Source organism: Palaemon carinicauda, chromosome 8 (genome assembly GCF_036898095.1).
Source record: "Palaemon carinicauda isolate YSFRI2023 chromosome 8, ASM3689809v2, whole genome shotgun sequence".
NCBI lineage: Eukaryota > Metazoa > Arthropoda > Malacostraca > Decapoda > Palaemonidae > Palaemon > Palaemon carinicauda.
In genome coordinates, this window is record NC_090732.1 from 85,212,436 (window position 1) to 85,230,041 (window position 17,606).

General features: G+C 43.2%; 1 long non-coding RNA gene across 2 annotated transcripts in view; it reads right to left on the reverse strand.

Moving 5' to 3' along the window:
- Window positions 1-220: 220 nt before the first annotated feature.
- The window catches only part of LOC137645790 (uncharacterized), a 156,846-nt gene continuing 139,460 nt past the window's right edge, over window positions 221-17,606 (reverse strand). Inside the window, exon 4 of one of the 2 annotated variants that reach the window (XR_011045351.1) lies at window positions 221-2,449. This is a non-coding gene — a long non-coding RNA (uncharacterized lncRNA). The remainder of the gene's footprint in view (window positions 2,450-17,606) is intronic. The other variant, XR_011045350.1, reaches the window with a different exon arrangement.

The window sequence follows — 17,606 nt, forward strand, 5'->3', positions numbered from 1 at the left end:
ATATAGGTGGCTGGGTAGCCCAAGCCAACCACCTACCTATCCACTGTAGTGGTTAGGTAGGGTTGCCACCTCTCACTTAAAATCTAATGGCTGCCTTCCAGCTGCCACTAGAAGTAATATCCAAATAAATAGAGGAAGGTTTGTTAGTACGGTATGGGAACAACTGATATTTGAAATTCAAAGTTATAGAAACACACACACTTCAGGAAAATGAATAAACTTATATTGATTGAAACATTTTTAATAATCTAATTTCTTTTTCTGATGGTATATGTATGTTAAACATCACAAAATAGGCATGTCACATTCATGCACTGAAATCCATAACCAATAACATGATTCTTTGGCACCCATTTCCAAGTGGAAAAACATTGCTCGAGTTAGGTTTGGACCAATTCTTGTGCGTTCATAAAATTAGTGAACAACCTACCTAAAATTTGTAGTTTCCATACTGGACTATTAAAGCTAAAGATGCATAATTTTGCTAGAGCATTTCCTAGCATGTATAATGTAATTCATGATACTGCTGAAGAAATGCCAAGATATCTCTAATAAACAGAACAGCAAAACTACAAGAGCAAACAAGTCAAATAGTTACATTTTTATCTAATATTTAATAAAAGGGTCTAATCTCTACACAACATGTCAATGTCAGTAGTACTAATTACTATTTCAGGTAAATGTCCCTCAATAGGTTTACAATTCCGGAATAAAATACAAAATCAGACATCGGCTATCATTCTATGAACTGAAAATAGGGTAAAATATTATGGATTACCTAAATTTTGGAAATTTCTTCAAACATTCTGAGCATCACTAATTTATTACAAGTTATATCTACAAATTATTTAACAAAAGTAACATTTCTATAAGGAAATTGGTCGATACATATATTATTCTATAGTTTTGTTACACATTAATTCCCTAACATATATTTACACAAAACCAAAGTAGTTACTGAGCATTAGTTACTCTTTACAATATTTGAGATGTATAATCCATTAATAATTTATAAACCAGTGAGTTGATCCAAAGAAATAATCTATTCAAATCAAACTGAAAAATACTCATAACATTTAAAAAAAACAGATTATTAAATTACACTGTACTTTAAACATACTGCCATAAAAACATCACATTTTTTACTTCATAATTATTCATCCTAATTAATCAATCAAACATACATCAAAGCATTTAAAACACTTTCAATGTAATAACTCATATTTCCTAATCTATATATACCAACAAAGAAGTCTTAGTTTTCTGGAAGTATTCAACTATCATAATGAAGATTTAAAAATTTACAATTGAAAGATAGTTTTATTATGTGAAAATCTTATGTCTAACAATAAAATTGGCCACTGCTTTGCAAATATCACATTTAAGATTTCAGAGTGAAGTATCAGAACTTCTTTAGCTGTACATCATAAAAATTTAGTTTTCTTTGTATTTAAAATTTCATTACACAAACAACTTCAAACACTCCAAGCATAAATGACTAATTTTTATCACGGTTTCATTGCATTCAATTTAAGAGCAATACAGCACTGCTAGCTTACTCTAAATATTTTACATCTTTGCATAAGTTAGTTTACTGCACATTTGTATTTCCTCTGTAACTCAAAAGACTTTAAAATCAGCATTCTGCTAACCAAATCTGTCATCACTTTTCTTAAAATTAATAATTTTTCAAGTTTGGGGTTGTTTAAAAAAGACTTTTAAATTAGCATTCTGCTAACCATAACAACTGTCATCACTTATCTTGAAATTAAATAATTTTTCAAGTTGTGGTCTTTCATAACACAAACGGCCACTATTCTGTGTACTGTATTTATGTACAATTGCCTTAACTATAAATTTCATGTTAGGTAAAATTGTCACATGATATGCAAATGCACCTAGTGTACTAAAATGTACAATGTCAATTAACATCTTGATACAGTACGATGCAATTGTAGAAATTTATGAAAAAAGACCCTTGTAATTTTTTTAAAGCTTCCTAATTGGAATCATACCTAATTCTCTGCTCTACTTATCCTAATTACTTAAAAAGTATATTAATAGTTATAATTACAGTTTCAAGTTAACAGTCGTACTGACTAACAATCTTAAATCTTACACTGGTGGGAAGAGAGATATGTTTAAAAAATAAGTCTTACATAATACAATAAATTGCAAGTCTTGTAAAATTAAATAATAAAACTTGAAATGAATAAAAATTACGAAGCTTGTTACCATCAATTCCTGCAAGTCTGTTATTAGCTGGCATGGAATCAGCAACTTCACTTCCACAGTAATCAACTAGCCTAGGTGTATTTGCCTTTTCCCCTAAATTTAAAGACTTTCTTTTACAACTTGAATCTTTTACCTGAACAGCTATTAACTTGATAAGAGGAACTGGAAGGACACTACATTCTTCACATAGTTAACTGAAATCATACTTTTGTCCCTGTTGACAAATGAGGATTATTATCACCCAGCAATAAATCCCTGCAGCAACCACCACAAGAAGATGCCCCTTTCATATGATAAATAATAAAAAATCTTCAAAGAGCTTCCTAAAACACAAAATCAGTCTAGAGCAAGGGAAGGGTTTGCACCAACACTGAATGATGAAAGAAGTTAAAGACATGGATACAAACTACACACGTGTATTGCCATACACTACCATATGATCTCAATACTGTATTACACTGGAGGAGCAGGGCAATTACAAAGAGAGCAGGAATTTTTTTCATTTTTGGGTAGTCACTAGAATATAACCATTTTCAAGAATGACGACACATAAAAGGGATTTTGACGTAGGAAAAATCTATTTCTGGGCGAGGGACCTGTGCCGCCCAGTGAATAAGCTCCATTTAGCACTTATTCTTAGGTAATTAACTGCTAAATATACCAGAGAAAAAATGTAAAGGAGTGCTAGGTTAACTAGCTCGCTCACCTATTGGTGTCGGTATAAAATTGGGCGTATATTCCAGAGGTCCCGCACTATTTAGATTTATCCACGACAAAGACCCCAATAGAGGAGAGCTGTTCAACCTCACTCGGCACCACCAACTCTGCATCCGCTCAGAACCCAACTCCTTAGCACCCAAAGTTTGGGGACTCCAAGGGAGAGGAGCTGGGAGGGTTCACTGGGCGGCACAGGTCCCTCGCCCAGAAATAGATTTTTCCTACGTCAAAATCCCTTTTCTGGGCTCGAACCTGTGTCGCCCAGTGAATCTATGCAAGAGAAATGTCACCAAACTTGCAAAATAAAGGAAAAACATAAGCGTAAGGAACATACAGGATGCTTTAATCAGAGATGAGTGCCAAAAACAATTATAAGGGTGTCTTAAAAGGAACATAAATCCACTTGGTAGAACAACTGACAAACAAGGTAAGGTATAATAATGCCGTGAGTGATAATATATACAGATAATCAGGAGTTAAATATTTACAAATATAATAATAGTACTCAGGTGCGAAACCAACGAATACAAATAGGGTATAAATGAGGCAGGTAAGGGGGAGAGATAAGGTGACAGGGAATTAACATGTGAGTTACCTGGGAGTAACTACGCTCCCTGCGGCTACTGTAGAAAATTTTAGGGCTTCCAAATGTTTGAGGTAGTGTTTCTTGAACACTGACGGTGATTTCCACCCTGTATACCTGGAAAGGTCCGTAAAATTCATGTGGTGAAAAAAGTTCACTGAAGTAGCAACCGCTCTGATATCATGTGCAAGAGGAAAAGAGTCAGGGCTAGCTTGCTTAATAAAATACAAAATTTGTTGCCTGATCCCTTTAATGGTAATGGTACCACCTTGTTCTCTAACGAATAGAGGCCCCGAGGAGTTAGAGGAGGTCCGGGATAAATAAGACCTAAGAGTAGCAACAGGGCACAGAGACGGATCTTGCGTGAGGGGAACAATTTTCCAGGAGGACCATCTGTTCTGAGGGTCTTCGTTCTTAGCCAAAAAGAATTTGTTAGGCGTAAGAAGGACCTCTCCCGAAGGAAGGAACTCAATATGACCCGGGTCTCTCGACAAGGCTGCCAGTTCGGAAATTCTTGCTCCGGAAGCCAAGCTCATCAGGAAAAGTGTTTTCCTGAGAAGGGGAATGTAACCACAAGAGCTGTTAATGGTATCAGAAGCCAATTTGAGTACGTCATTAAGGAACCAGGTCACCGGGGTAGGACGAGTAACCGGTTTCAGTCTGGCACAAGCTTTCGGAATTGAAGCTAACAAAGAGTCGGTTAAGTCTATGTTAAAACCTACTAGGAAGATCTTTTTCAAAGCAGATTTAATAGTGGTGATAGTATTGGCTGCCAGACCTGATTCTAATAAAGTCCTAAAGAAAGTGACTGTAAGGTTCAAGTTCATACAGTGCACGTCTGAGTCCATCAAAAATTTTGCCAACTTTTTAACTGCAGAATCAAATTGGCGGATGGTGGAATCCCGTTTATCTGATTCTAGAAACAAGGTGTTTTGAGGATCAATATTGGCACCATGCATGGCCGCAAACTTCATGAAGTCCATAAAGTTAGGGCGCTCTGAATGTTTGAGAAAGCGTACACAACGCGTGTTTGTACTATCTGAGACAGAACCGGATTGGGTATCGGGTGAGGATATAGTCTCAACTCTCGCAGGAGAGGATACCAGTTGCTCTTGGGCCAATTGGGTGCGACCAAGGCTACTTGTCCCTTGAAGGATCTCAGTTTGTCTAGGACTTTCAGTAAAAGGTTCACCGGGGGAAAGAGATAAATCCTTTCCCAGATGTCCCAATTCTGTGACATGGCGTCTATGGCATAAGCCTGAGGGTCTAGATTGGGAGCCACATATACTCTCAATTTGTGGTTGGACTCCGTGGCGAAGAGGTCCACTTGGAGACCGGGAACCCGAGAGAGAATCCACCGGAATGACTTTAGATCGAGTGACCATTCCGATTCTAGAGGGGAGGTCCGGGACAAGGCGTCTGCCACTACGTTCCGGACTCCCGCCAGGTGGACAGCTGAAAGATGCCAACGGTTCGAGGCTGCTAGGGAGAATATGGCTACTAGAACATGGTTCAGGGGCCCTGATTTTGACCCGCCTCTGTTGAGGCAGCGGACCACCACTTCGCTGTCGAGGACCAGACGAAGGTGTTGTCTCTTGGGTGGAGCGAGACGTTTCAGGGTTAGAAGAACTGCCATGGCCTCCAGCACATTGATGTGAAATTGGCGGAATAAGGAAGACCAAAGACCTTGAACTTTCCTGAGCTGAGAATAGCCGCCCCACCCTGATAGGGATGCGTCCGTGTGAATGGTTAGCTTCGGGGGCGGAAACCGAAGGGGAACTGACTTTGCCAGATTGTTGGCTGTTGTCCAAGGAAGAAGTCTCTCCCGTAGAATGGAAGGAAGGCGGACTTTCCTGTCCCGGAGCTTCCGGTTCGCCCTCGAACGCCAGATACGGTTGATATCTTTCAATTTTGCCTTCAGAAGTAGATCTGTCACTGAGGCAAATTGAAGGGACCCCAGAATCCTCTCTTGGAGTCGTCTGGAACTTACTTTGTCTTTGAGAAAGCGTTTGGTGTTCCTCGCAATCTCTAACCTCTTGGGTTTGGGAAGACACAGAGAATGAGATATAAGGTCCCATTGCAGGCCGAGCCAATGGAACTTTGATTTCGGAAGAAGACGGGACTTCTTGAAGTTGATCTGGAAGCCTAGATATTGAAGATATTGGATGACTCTGTGAGAGGCTTTTAGGCAATTTTGGGAGGTGTCTGACCAAATGAACCAGTCGTCCAGATAGGCTACTACTTGAATCCCTTGATTTCTGAGTTCCTGAACAGCGACTTCTGCTAACTTTGTGAAGATCCTTGGGGCAATGTTGAGCCCGAAAGGCATCACCTTGAAGGAGTAATTTTTGTCCCCTAGGCGGAAGCCTAGATACGGACGGAAGTGTCTCGCTATCGGGACGTGATAATAGGCGTCTGTAAGATCGATAGAGGTGGTGACGGCCCCACGGGGAAGTAAGGTCCGCACCTGCGAGACGGTAAGCATTCGAAACTTGTCGCATTGAATGGACAAGTTGAGAAGGGATAGGTCTAGAATCCCTCTTCTCTTGTCCGAATCCTTCTTCGGGACACTGAACAGCCGACCCTGAAACTTCAGGTGTTTCGTTTCTTGTATGGCGTTCTTTTGCAACAGATCCTGGACGAATTCGACTAGGTCCGGAGTGGAATGTTGATGAAATTTGTTCGGAGGAGGAGGCCCTTGAATCCAACTCCACCCCAGTCCCTTGGAGATGATACTGAAGGCCCAGGGACTGAACCTCCATTTGTTGCGGAAGGCATAAAGCCTCCCCCCTACCTGCTGCACCTCAGTATTGGCTTGAGGAGTTGCCTCCACGTCCGCCTCGGAAGTTCTTTCCCTTGCGAAAAGATCTTCCTCTACCCCTGTTCTGGTTTGAACCACGGTGGTAGCCTCTACCTCTGTTATAGCCCTGGGAAGAGCTATGAGCCTCATAGGACTGGTTAAAGGCAGGAGAGGTGGTGGAGGCACCGGAAAGCTGGCTCTTAGGGAGCAGAACGGTGACATAATCATCCGAAGGAGCCTGAGAGGTAGAAGGCTGCGCAGGAGCAACGGGAGATGGAGGAAGAGGCAGTCTGAAGTTGGATGAACTACTCTGCTGTTGCCTGAACTGGGTGGAGGTATACGGGCGGAGCTTCTTCCTACCCCGGGCTTGGTAATTTGCGGGGTCATATTTCCGTTTAGGAGTCAGACCCCAACGGGCTTTAAGGCTCTGATTGACTCTAGTGGCCTCAGCCAAGACTTCCTCCACAAGGTCCTCAGGGAAGAGATTTGAACCCCAGCAGGAGGACCGGATAAGCTTATTAGGCTCGTGCCTAATAGTTGCTTCAGCCAGGACGTGCTTGCGACACCTACGTTTGGCAATAGCGAAGTCATAGAGATCATAATACAATGACTGCAACGTAGCCTTATTGAGAGACTTAAAGATACTCTCAGTATCATAAGTCAAGGCTATCGACTCCGTGGAGGTGGCCAAGTTCAGAGTTCGGCCAACACGTAGGCGGGAATCATACTCCTGTTTAATGAGGGATTCCGGGAGACGGGGAAGCCGCTCGCTAAACATAACTGAGGCACAGTCCGCTGCTAGCTTGCCAGAGGTAAAAGTTGTATGGACATTGTCCCAACACTCAATGCCAGAAGGAAGAAGGAGGGAGATCGGATCCACCTCTCGGATGGGAGGCAAGGGCTTCTCCTCCAGAGCATATTGGAACGCAAGCTCTGCTACCTTATTGACACATGGAGTCACGGTGTTTTTATCCATTAAAAACATTGTGAAGGAGCTCTTATACGGCGTCAACATGGTGTTGGTGCAACTGATGTCGTTCAAGAACCTAGCCCAAACAGATTGGGCTTATTCTTTTGGGAAAATGACGGTCTCTTTGGGGACCTTATCTAGGCGAACCAGAGCTTCCTCGGTAAGCCTGGCATAACCATGAAATGGAAATGCCAGACCAGGAGGAAAGAATTCAAAGTCCTCTAGAGGACGAGTGCCAAGACCTTCCAGAGTTAACATTCCGTCTGAGAACGGAGAATGAAGAGCCATGCGCCAAGGATTATTTTTGGAAAACGGCGGGAGCTTAGAGGCATCCGGGATGAGAGAGCTCTGGACTCGCTCCGGAGCACCTTGCTCTAATGCCCCAAGTCTCTGACCGATGTTAGAGAACATCGTGTCCATATTGGCCTGCATTTCCGACATCAACTTAGCTTGCATCTCCGACACAATGCGAAGCATGGCTGATTCGGAAAGGCCCGGGCTAGGAGCAGGAGTGGCGGATTGTACTCCCGGGTCGTGAGACTTAGAGGAGGAGCCGGAAGCCTTAGATGACGGGTTTGTATTCAGCTTCGAACTATGGGAAGCCTTGTGAGGCTTACGAGCTTTAGGTAAGGTTCTTGATGTAGACTTATCCTTGGGGGGAACCGGGTGTGATCGTTGAGACGAATCACGGTCCCCAGAAAAACCATGAAAGGAAGAGCGATCAGAAGAAGAAGAAAGAGCGGGACTGAGGATAGGAATCTCAGTGCCGGTACCACCTGCCTCACTTACCACCCTACCTGCGTCCGGATCATCCAATAACATGGGTTCGACGTCCAGGCTCATGGAAGCAACATTGTCTTCCAGATCTCCGGGGGCATCCGACGGATCCTGATCTTGGTCAATAAACCCCGCTATGGTGGCATCAATGTGGGCAATGATGGGAGCTGCAACATGCCTAGCCACAGCGGCTGAAGACTTGGCGTTAGGGTAGACCATGGCACAATAGTCTTCGAATAGGACGTAAGGCTGCTTGGATTTCACGTTTCGGGCAAACCCACCAACCCACACTTTCAGTGTGGCCCGAGCCGCAGGCTTTTGCTCCGGGGATGCCTGAAATAATAGTGGGAATTATAAAAGGGCAGACTCCCAGTGGTCCTTCAAGACCATAGAAATCTTACTAAATAGTGTATGTATACTAAAAAAGGTAAGATAAATAAGAAGGCAATATAGCCAACAGGACTCACCGAGTCAGACCCAAGGGTGGTGATGAGGTCAAAACAGACCATGCAGTTGTCAGGGTGCCAGACCACGATGTCCTCCAGCTGAACCCCGCAGAGGGCGTGAGACCGACATACGGTATGCCCACAAGGCTGATGCAGAACAGCCGCACAAGCCGTCGTCTGACAATGCACCATCTATAAAAGGAATAGTATATGAGAAACTGCAATTCTCTTAAGTAGGGGCAGGTCCGGAGGACCCGGGACTAACATAAGTCTAACTTAAGACTAGAACTTAACTATAATACTCTTAAGTAGGGGCGGGTCCGGAGGACCCGGGCCTAAACATAAGTCTAACTTAAGACTAGAGAGTATAGTTGTCCATTCCGGTCGAGCCAGGAGCATAAAAAGGATACAACAAAGGCTTAAGACACATAGTGTCTGATTTCCCGGGGCGGGGTTAAGACCCGGGCCGGGAAATAAAAGTATATCCATAAACCAATTCATAAATAGGAACTCCGAGATAGTAATCTGTCATATATATAATTATATATAATCATAGGAACTGTTATAATTAATTAATAGGGGGGCGGAACTGTAGATAAGAACCGCCAACCGAACCCGGAGGGTTTCGTATAACATAAAAGTGTGTATAAAATAGGGTGCACCGGGATCCAACTCTGTTGACCGGTGGCCAACCGTCTAGACAGAGACGAACCCGCCGGGACACCCGGAGGACAAAGTCCATAAACACTGAACTACCCCCTCTAAAAGGAGGGAAGGCAACGGTCCCCTAGGGGGGGGGAAGCCTAGCCGCCCACCTAGCGAGAGGGGGAGCTTGGGGGAGGATCACGTGATACGGAGCAGCAGGGCTACCAACTGACGATCCCCAACCAGACAGATCACACGGAGTAATAGCACAAATATTCATTATAATAGTAATAGCGTTGACAGTCATAAAAATATACACATAAAAAATTTAGGGCAAGGCATGCAACATAATAAATAAATCACAAAGGACACACCTGATGACTTATAAAATAAAATTGCCGCCTAGTAACGAAGGTCGGCAAGCCATAACGATACGTAACTGATAACCATTTTCAAGAATGACGACACATAAACACTAAGTGACTATATGAATAGATAATTTTATGATTACAATACTGTTTTTCCCAAGTACTGTCACAAATGTTTCCGAACACAGTCTTTTGTCTTTCAGTCTTCAACAAAGAAGAGGTGACTGTTCAGGTATGCACTATTCAGATTGATTCAGTGTGTACAGCTGAATACAAAACAAAAAGAAACAAGGGGCTGGGAAGAGGGAAATCAGTAAAAAATTGATAGGTTTCTATGAAAAGAAAAATATATCAAGTGTTTTTTCACCACATTCCCTTCTATCAAGCCATGCCCAATCACAATTACGTGGATGGTCTAGAACAGAGGTGGGCAAACTTTTCAGTGTCAGGGCCATATTCATTAATTCGTAAATTTAAAGGGCAGCAAAGTATATCAAATAGAATAATCAATATTTAAAATAACCCAAAGAAAAGGTTTTTAAAGACAAAATTAGCAATTTTTTTATATAATATTTTTAAGTACTGTAGAAACTTCACATGAAATATGACAAATTTACAAGTACAGTAATTTGTATTTTTTCTAAAGATAGAAACTTCTAGACATCTATAGGGATTATCTTTCGGCAAAGCTGGAAGACTAGCCATAAAGACTTTTAAGTGAGGTACAGTATAACAACCGGAATACTAGTTAGCAAGCTACCCGGTTCACTCACACACACTAGTGTGTCTGACTAAATTTTGATTGAAGGCAGGCAGAGCTTTCCAGGAAGACAGGTGATGGCGGGACAATTTGTATAAATAGCAATAGGTTTGTATCGTTAGGAAAAATACAAATTACTGTACAGTACTTCCAAATTTGTCATTTGCTCCGACACTAAATACAAACCCTTTCGCTATTAATAGGGATGACTCACCATTAGGAGGGTGGAAGTCTGAACCAATTGGCTTGGCATTTGACCTAGGGTTTTCCCGTACAGGCAGGGCACAAAACTGACAGAAACCCTGATAGCTTGCTAAAACTTTGTGTAACGCATGGGTAGCAGCCTGAGAAACCTGTGTGCTTATGATACTTGCAATATAACTGTGTAGGTATGATTTCTCCAAGATAAACAGTAATCTTTAGCATCTACCAAAGATGTTACCCAATCCCACCTCGAGAGGGGTATAGGGACGTTACACAAGGGAAATGGTTATTACCTGCAGATAGGTGAGGCCAGCTTGCAGAGGACCGTTGGTACTGTTCCCCAAGAGAGGAGGAAGATGAAAGAAAGAAAGAGCCAGTCATTCTTCACATTCATACCACACTATTATTATTATAACTATTATTATTATTAATTGCTAAGCTACAACCTTAGTTGGAAAAGCAGGATGTTATAAGCCCAGGGGCTCCAAAAGGGAAAATAGCCCAATGAGGAAAGGGAACAAGGAAGAATAAAATACTTTAACAACAGTAACAAAACTAAAATTAATATCTCCTATATAAACTATTAAAGCTTTCACATAACAAGAGGAAGAGAAATAAGATAGAATAGTGTGCCCAAGTGTACCCTTAAGCAAGAGAACTCTAACCCAAGACAGTGGAAGACCATGGTACAGTGGCTATGGTACTATCCAAGACTAGAGAACAATGGTTTTATTTTGGAGTGTCCTTCTCCTAGAAGAGCTACTTACCATAGTTAAAGAGTCTCTTCTACCCTTACCAAGAGGAAAGTGGCCACTGAATAATTACAGTGCAGTACCCCTTGGGTGAAGAAGAATTGTTTGGTGTTGTCAGTTGTATGAGGACAGAGGAGAATAATGTAAAGAATAGGCCAATCTATTCGATGTGTGTAGGCAAGGGGAAAGTGAACCTTAACCAGAGAGAAGGATCCAATTTAGTACTGTCTGGCCAGTTAAAGTACCCCGTAACTCTCTAGCGGTAGTATCTCAACGGGTGGTTGGTGCCTTGGCCAACCTAATATCTATAATCCTGGGTAACCTATGCCCTCAACCATCTGCTACTTGTTCATCAAGAAGCCTCAGGCATTTCAAACCACTTGTTGTGCAGTCACCACAGGACTAACGGAGAACATCTTCATGATCCTGTGAATCACGTCTTGCAGGTAGTGGGCGGTGAAGGTCGTCTAACACTTCCACACGCCTGCTTGCCGTACCTGCTTCAAAGTAATTTTCTTTGAACAGTAGGGATGTACTAATGCCCTTAATGTCATGTGCTCTAGGTCGACGAGCAGGAAGAGGGTCGGGATTCAATGTACGGTCTATGACCCTGTGAATCCACGCTGAGATTGTGTGTTCTTTGTGACCCTACTCTTGACCTTCCCCGTACTGACAAAAAGTGCTGACACCCGGGGGCGAGCTGCTGCAGTGTGTTTAAGGTAATACTTCAAACTTCTCATCAGGGCAAAGTAACAGTTGATCTGGATATTCGGTTACAGAATGAATACTCCCAATCCGAAAGGGGCTGAATCTAGGATCCGCTACTCCTGGATTTTCAGTCTTTGCAATAAACTCAGGGATGAAGCTGAGTGTTACCTTTCCACATCCCCTTGAATGAAGTTCGCTAACTCTCTTGGCCAAAGCCAAAGTGAGCAGGAACATCGTCTTCAAAATGAAGTGGCAATCTGTTGCCTGGCGTAATGGTTGTTAGCAAACACCCTTCATAGACTGAAAGACACAAATTACTTTCCACAGAGGTTTAACTTCCAACTGGGGGCAAGAAAGCTCATAACTTCGTATAAGGAGAGACAACTCCAACGATGAGGAAATATCAACTCCTTTCAGACTGAAAGCGAGGCTCAAGGCTGACCAGTAGTCTCTCATCACCGAGACCAAGAGAAGCTTATCCTCCTGAAGGTAAAAGAGGAACTCTGCTATTGTTGGAAGAGTGGGGAGAGATACACCTTCCACGTCACTAACCACAGAAGACAGTTTACCTGGCCTGGTAGACTTAAGCCGCAGATCTTCGCAGGTATCCAGCCATCCTCCTCGCAACATGTTGCAAAATGCCTCTCTGAGAGAGGAGGGGCTGGATAGTCTCTAGGCGTGAAGTTGAAGTGAAGCTACTGGCTTGTGAAAGATGTTCATGTGTGGCTTTTTGAGTAGATTGTGTCGTGGAGGGAATTCTCTTGGGATCTCCATCAGGAGCAGCAGAAGGTTCAGGAACCACTCTGCGTGGTGCCATCCATAGTGAAGCTACGAGCTTCATGTATAGATTGTTGGATGCTATAGTCTTGTTGAGCACCCTGCTCATCAGACAGAACGGGGAAAGGCATACACGTCGATGTTATCCCACAGATGTTGGAATGTATCTTGCTGGAGAGCATGAGGGTCTGAGACTGGGGAACAGTACAGCAGGAGCCTGAAGTTCAGGGACATCACGAACAGATCCACTGTCAGGGAACCTCACAAGTCAGGACTCTGTTAGCTACCAGATGATTTTAAAGACCACTCGGAGACCACTATTTGAGTCGCTTTGCTCAGATTTTATGCGAACACATTCCTCGTGCTTGGAATGAAGCGGGCTGATGGGGACACCCAGTTGTCTTCTGTTCATCTTAACATCTCCAGTAAGCCACTACAGTACTGTGGTGTTGCTGCTCCTCATCACTACAGAATGACCCGACAGAAATTGTTGAAGAGCCAGGAAGGCTACCCTCATCTTTAAGCGATTTATGTGCTGGTACCTTTCAGACTCAGACCAAAATCCTGAGGATGTGTGGTGCAGAATATGGGGCACCCATCCTTCTTTCGATGCATCCATATAGAGCATCAATTCGGGGGATTTACAGACTACTCTTCAAAAATAATTATTTGAAAGCAGTTGTTCGAAAATAATTCTTCAAAAAGGGATTTTGACGAAGGAAAAATCTATTTCTGGGAAGAGGCCTGTGACGCCCGGTGAAAAGTCCTTCTTTGTACCTTTTCTAATATAAATCTTCCAAATATACTAGAGAAAGATAAAAGCATGGAATGCAGAGGTTACAACCCTCGCGCGAACACCTTGTAGGTGTCGTGTATTTAACAAAGGCGTGCGAAAACCACTATTCACAGGCTGTCTTCCATTTAGATAATCCCTTCATCAATGGGGAGGGCCGTGACAGGCCCTAGAGAACATAGTTGAACTACCCCACCGACACCTACCACGCGCGCCCTCTAGGACATCCTTCTGTTTTTGGACTTGCCCGCAAGTTGAGATTTTTTTTGCCCAGTGTTTTTCGAAGTGTTTCTCGTTAATTCAACATGACTGACATTGCTACTTCACCTTTACCAATGTTAAGTACCATAGTTTATTTTGACAGCTTATTGCAGTACCGGGCATTTGTTTTGTTTCCAGTATTGTGGTTTTTAGTTTTGGAAGCGATTGGCCTGCCTCGGTATCGGCAGCCATTTTGGGTTATGTTCGCTTCGGTAAATTTTCAAGTTATTATTGCCCATCTGGTACTCTGTCATCTAGGTTATATCACTTACGTCCACTTGTTCGATTTAGTAATTTTTTGAATCAGTATTTTATTATAAGGTCTTCGAAAACAACTGTTCAGTAGCACTCTAATTATTAGTTGGAACTTTGTTGATTTCATTGGTTGTATTCTTAGAAAAATCAATAAGATTTTCTTAAGTTTATACAAAATTTTTTACTGTAAAAACAATAGCACCAAGTTTAGATGTTGAATATTATGTAAACAAAGATTTTTGGGTACGCTTTAGTAAAGGCAATTATAGAAGAATTGTCATCTAATAATAATTATGGGAGTGTTAGTCATCTGTCAGTAGGTATAAAGAGAAGTATGTGAATTCAGCCTTAAGAGAAGTTATGACACTGAAGTGACTTTTCGTTAAACATTCGCATGTTGTTAGCCCTTGTGTTCGTTCCAGCAGATAGAGCCATTGACACTTTTGAAATACTAATAGATGAAAATATATACTGTATCCAACTGAAGCTTTGTCTATAGTCAACAACTATAACGATATGTGGATCGGGTGGCCTCGTCTTAAGAATACGGGTTGCCCTACCAAGTTTGAAATTGAGACTTCCCCCTTTCTTGATAGAGTGCAACAAAATTTGTCCAAGACCAACAAAATAGTTGAAGGATGGCAGCACAGATTTCTTCATCAAGTCTCTGGTTGTCATCCAACTATCTGGAAACTTTTAGTAGCACTGAGAAGACCATTAATATCAAAAATATATTAAGTGGAATCGAGCATAACAGGGAAAAGGAAATATGGGAAGTCTGCAGACGGGTTCAAGTCGCTTACTAATAAATTCCTCGCGTATCAGAATGTGATTGATTATTTACGTAACATTTCATATCTATTTAGCTTAGAAAATTTTATTTAATTAAACATGTTATTCTATCTAAGTTTTATTCAGGAAATAAATTCATGTAAATTTTATAGTTTCCTTTTTTATATATCCTCTAATGTTCTTTTTATTCTCATAACAATACCAAAGTGTAGCGATTACAAAATAAATACTTTAGAACAAATGTTTGTCGCTATCTTTTTCATATACAGTAATTGCCTATAACTACGTTTTTCCAGCAATTGTTAATTCGAACAACTGTTTACTTGAAAAATTCATTTTCGAAAAACTGTTATCGAACAATTGTCAGGATACGAATTTCGGGGGAGGTACGATAAGGTCTGTCCCTCTGCAGAGATTCCTGTCAGCCACCCAGCATGGGGACCAACGTATCCAGGGATTTGGTGTGCTGATTCCACCTGGATTTCAGCCGCCACAGAAGAAATAAAATTCTGAGGTGGCCATTGGACACTAGATGGGCTAGGGATGACAGGTAACCTAAGAAACATGACCACTGAGGGGCTGGAAGCTCTTCTCATCTGAGGAAAGGGCTTGCTACCTTCCTCAGCCTTTGTACTCTGTCGTCGGATGGGAAAACCTTCTGTAGATCAGCGTCTATGATCCTGCTGAGGTACATCAGTCTTTGAGAGGGAAGCAGAGATGACTTCCTAAGGTTTATCATGATCCCCAGATCCTGGCAAAACTTGCATAGTCTGTCCCAGTGCTGAAGAAAGGTTGTCACCAAGTCTGCTAGGATCAGCCAATCGTCGAGGTACCTTAGGCAACGGATGCTGATCCTGTGGGCCCAAGATGACACCCTTGTGAATACCTGGGGTACTGTGGAAAGACCGAAGCACAGCACCTTGAACTGGTACTGTTTGTTCTTGTCTATGATCCGGAGATAATTCCTTGAAGACGGAGAGACTGGGACCTGGAGGTATGCGTCTTTGAGATAGTGTGTGTACATGAAGTCCTGTGGTCTTACCACTTGTCTGACAGTGTCTGCTGTCTCCATGCTGAAAGGAGTTTGTAGAACAAACTTGTTCAGAGCTTAGAGGTCGATGACTAGTCTCCAGCCTCCAGATACCTTTTTCACAAGATAGAGTCGACTGAAGAAGCCTGGGGAGCCGTCGAGGACATCTTGGATAGTACATTTCTCCAAAAGGGTCTAGACTTTGGCCCGGAGGGCCCCCTCCTTTGTGGATCCCTTCACGTAGGAGCAGGATGGGACTGGATCCCGAGTTATTGGAGGGAGAAATTGGATGAACGGGACCCGATACCCTGAACGAATCACATAGAATGTCCAGGGTTTGGCACCATGCTGCAGCCAGCTCTGCCAGTAGTGTTGCAGGCATCCCCTTACCAGTGGGCAGGGGAAAGGATTGCCCTCACTAGTGGGAGTGACCTCTGCCACTCCCTTTACTCCTGTATCCTTCTGTAGAGAATTTGGAGCCTTTTTGGTCTTGTGCGGAAAGGGATTTTTGGACACCTTTTTGGAGGACCCTGCTGTCCAATTGATCGAGGGTTTGGTGGCTTGCAGCTGTTTTTTAGCTGGCAGTGGAGCCTCCCAAAAGCAACTGGAAGTCAAGGCTCTACAGAGAAAGGAGTCCTGGTTAGACTTCCTCCATCGTTCAGCTGCCCTCTCGACTTCTTCCGGCTTGAATAAGGAAGAGCCGTCCAAGGTGGAGTTCCTGAGCTTAGAGACATCAGCCTGAGGAGTCTGTGGAATCTTTCGATTACCGCATCCCGGCACCTGGGTATCGCATTTGCCCACAGGGTAACCACCTGATGAGCGAGGAACTCGATGGTCTGGATGCCAGAAAGAAGGAAGGTTTCCATAGACTTCCTTGTAGAATCTTTGTACCACTCCTCAGTTCTAACAAGTTGATCCACAAACCCTAACGACAGATCTAGCCATGAAGTAGCTTGCATGGTGCACTTTGCTACCTTCTCCATGTTTAGGATCTCAGATGTCGCAAAACAGGCTGAGAGCCCAGAAAGCCTCTCGAATGAGATTCCCCTCGAGAGAGCCTCTACGGAGGAGTCCAGAGGCAAAGCAGGAAGAGGCTCGTCTGAGACCTTGTAACAACTCTGCTGCTAGATGAATGGTGGAGGGAGGAGCTTTGAGGACGAGCCCGCACCAAGCAAACTAGAAAAGCCGGTGATCTAGGAGAATGCCTTCTCCTGGCTGCTGTCAATCCCTTCAACCAGAGCCAAGCTGCACTGGCCTTAGGTGCCATATATGTGGTCAAGTAAAGTGTCCTTGACCTCCTGAGGTGCTGTCTCCAGGTCAGCTAACCCACTGATGGCCCTCATATTCAGATTCTTCTTCTACTTTATAGTTGAACTGTGGTCTGGCGCCCTTGTGGTCTGGCGCCCTTGTGGTCTGGCGCCCTTGGGAAGGTAGTCATCATCAAAATCTAGTTAATCTTCCACCTCCGAGCTCTCAACCATAGGAGCCCAGGGTGGGTTGAGGTCATCAATGGAAGTTACTTCCTTTGCAGAAATCCCTGCTGTCGGGGAGGTCCCGCAAGCTCTCTCTCGCTGAAGAGCCGTTCTCATCTTGGCATTCTTCGGCACCATCTTTGCATCCTTAGAATCTCTGCGAGGCTGCAGGAATTCCTCCAACACAGAAGGTCTAGTTCCTGCCATCCCAAAGAGGTCTGACCTTCTCTTGCAGAAGGTTCAGCCAAAGGCTGCTCCTGT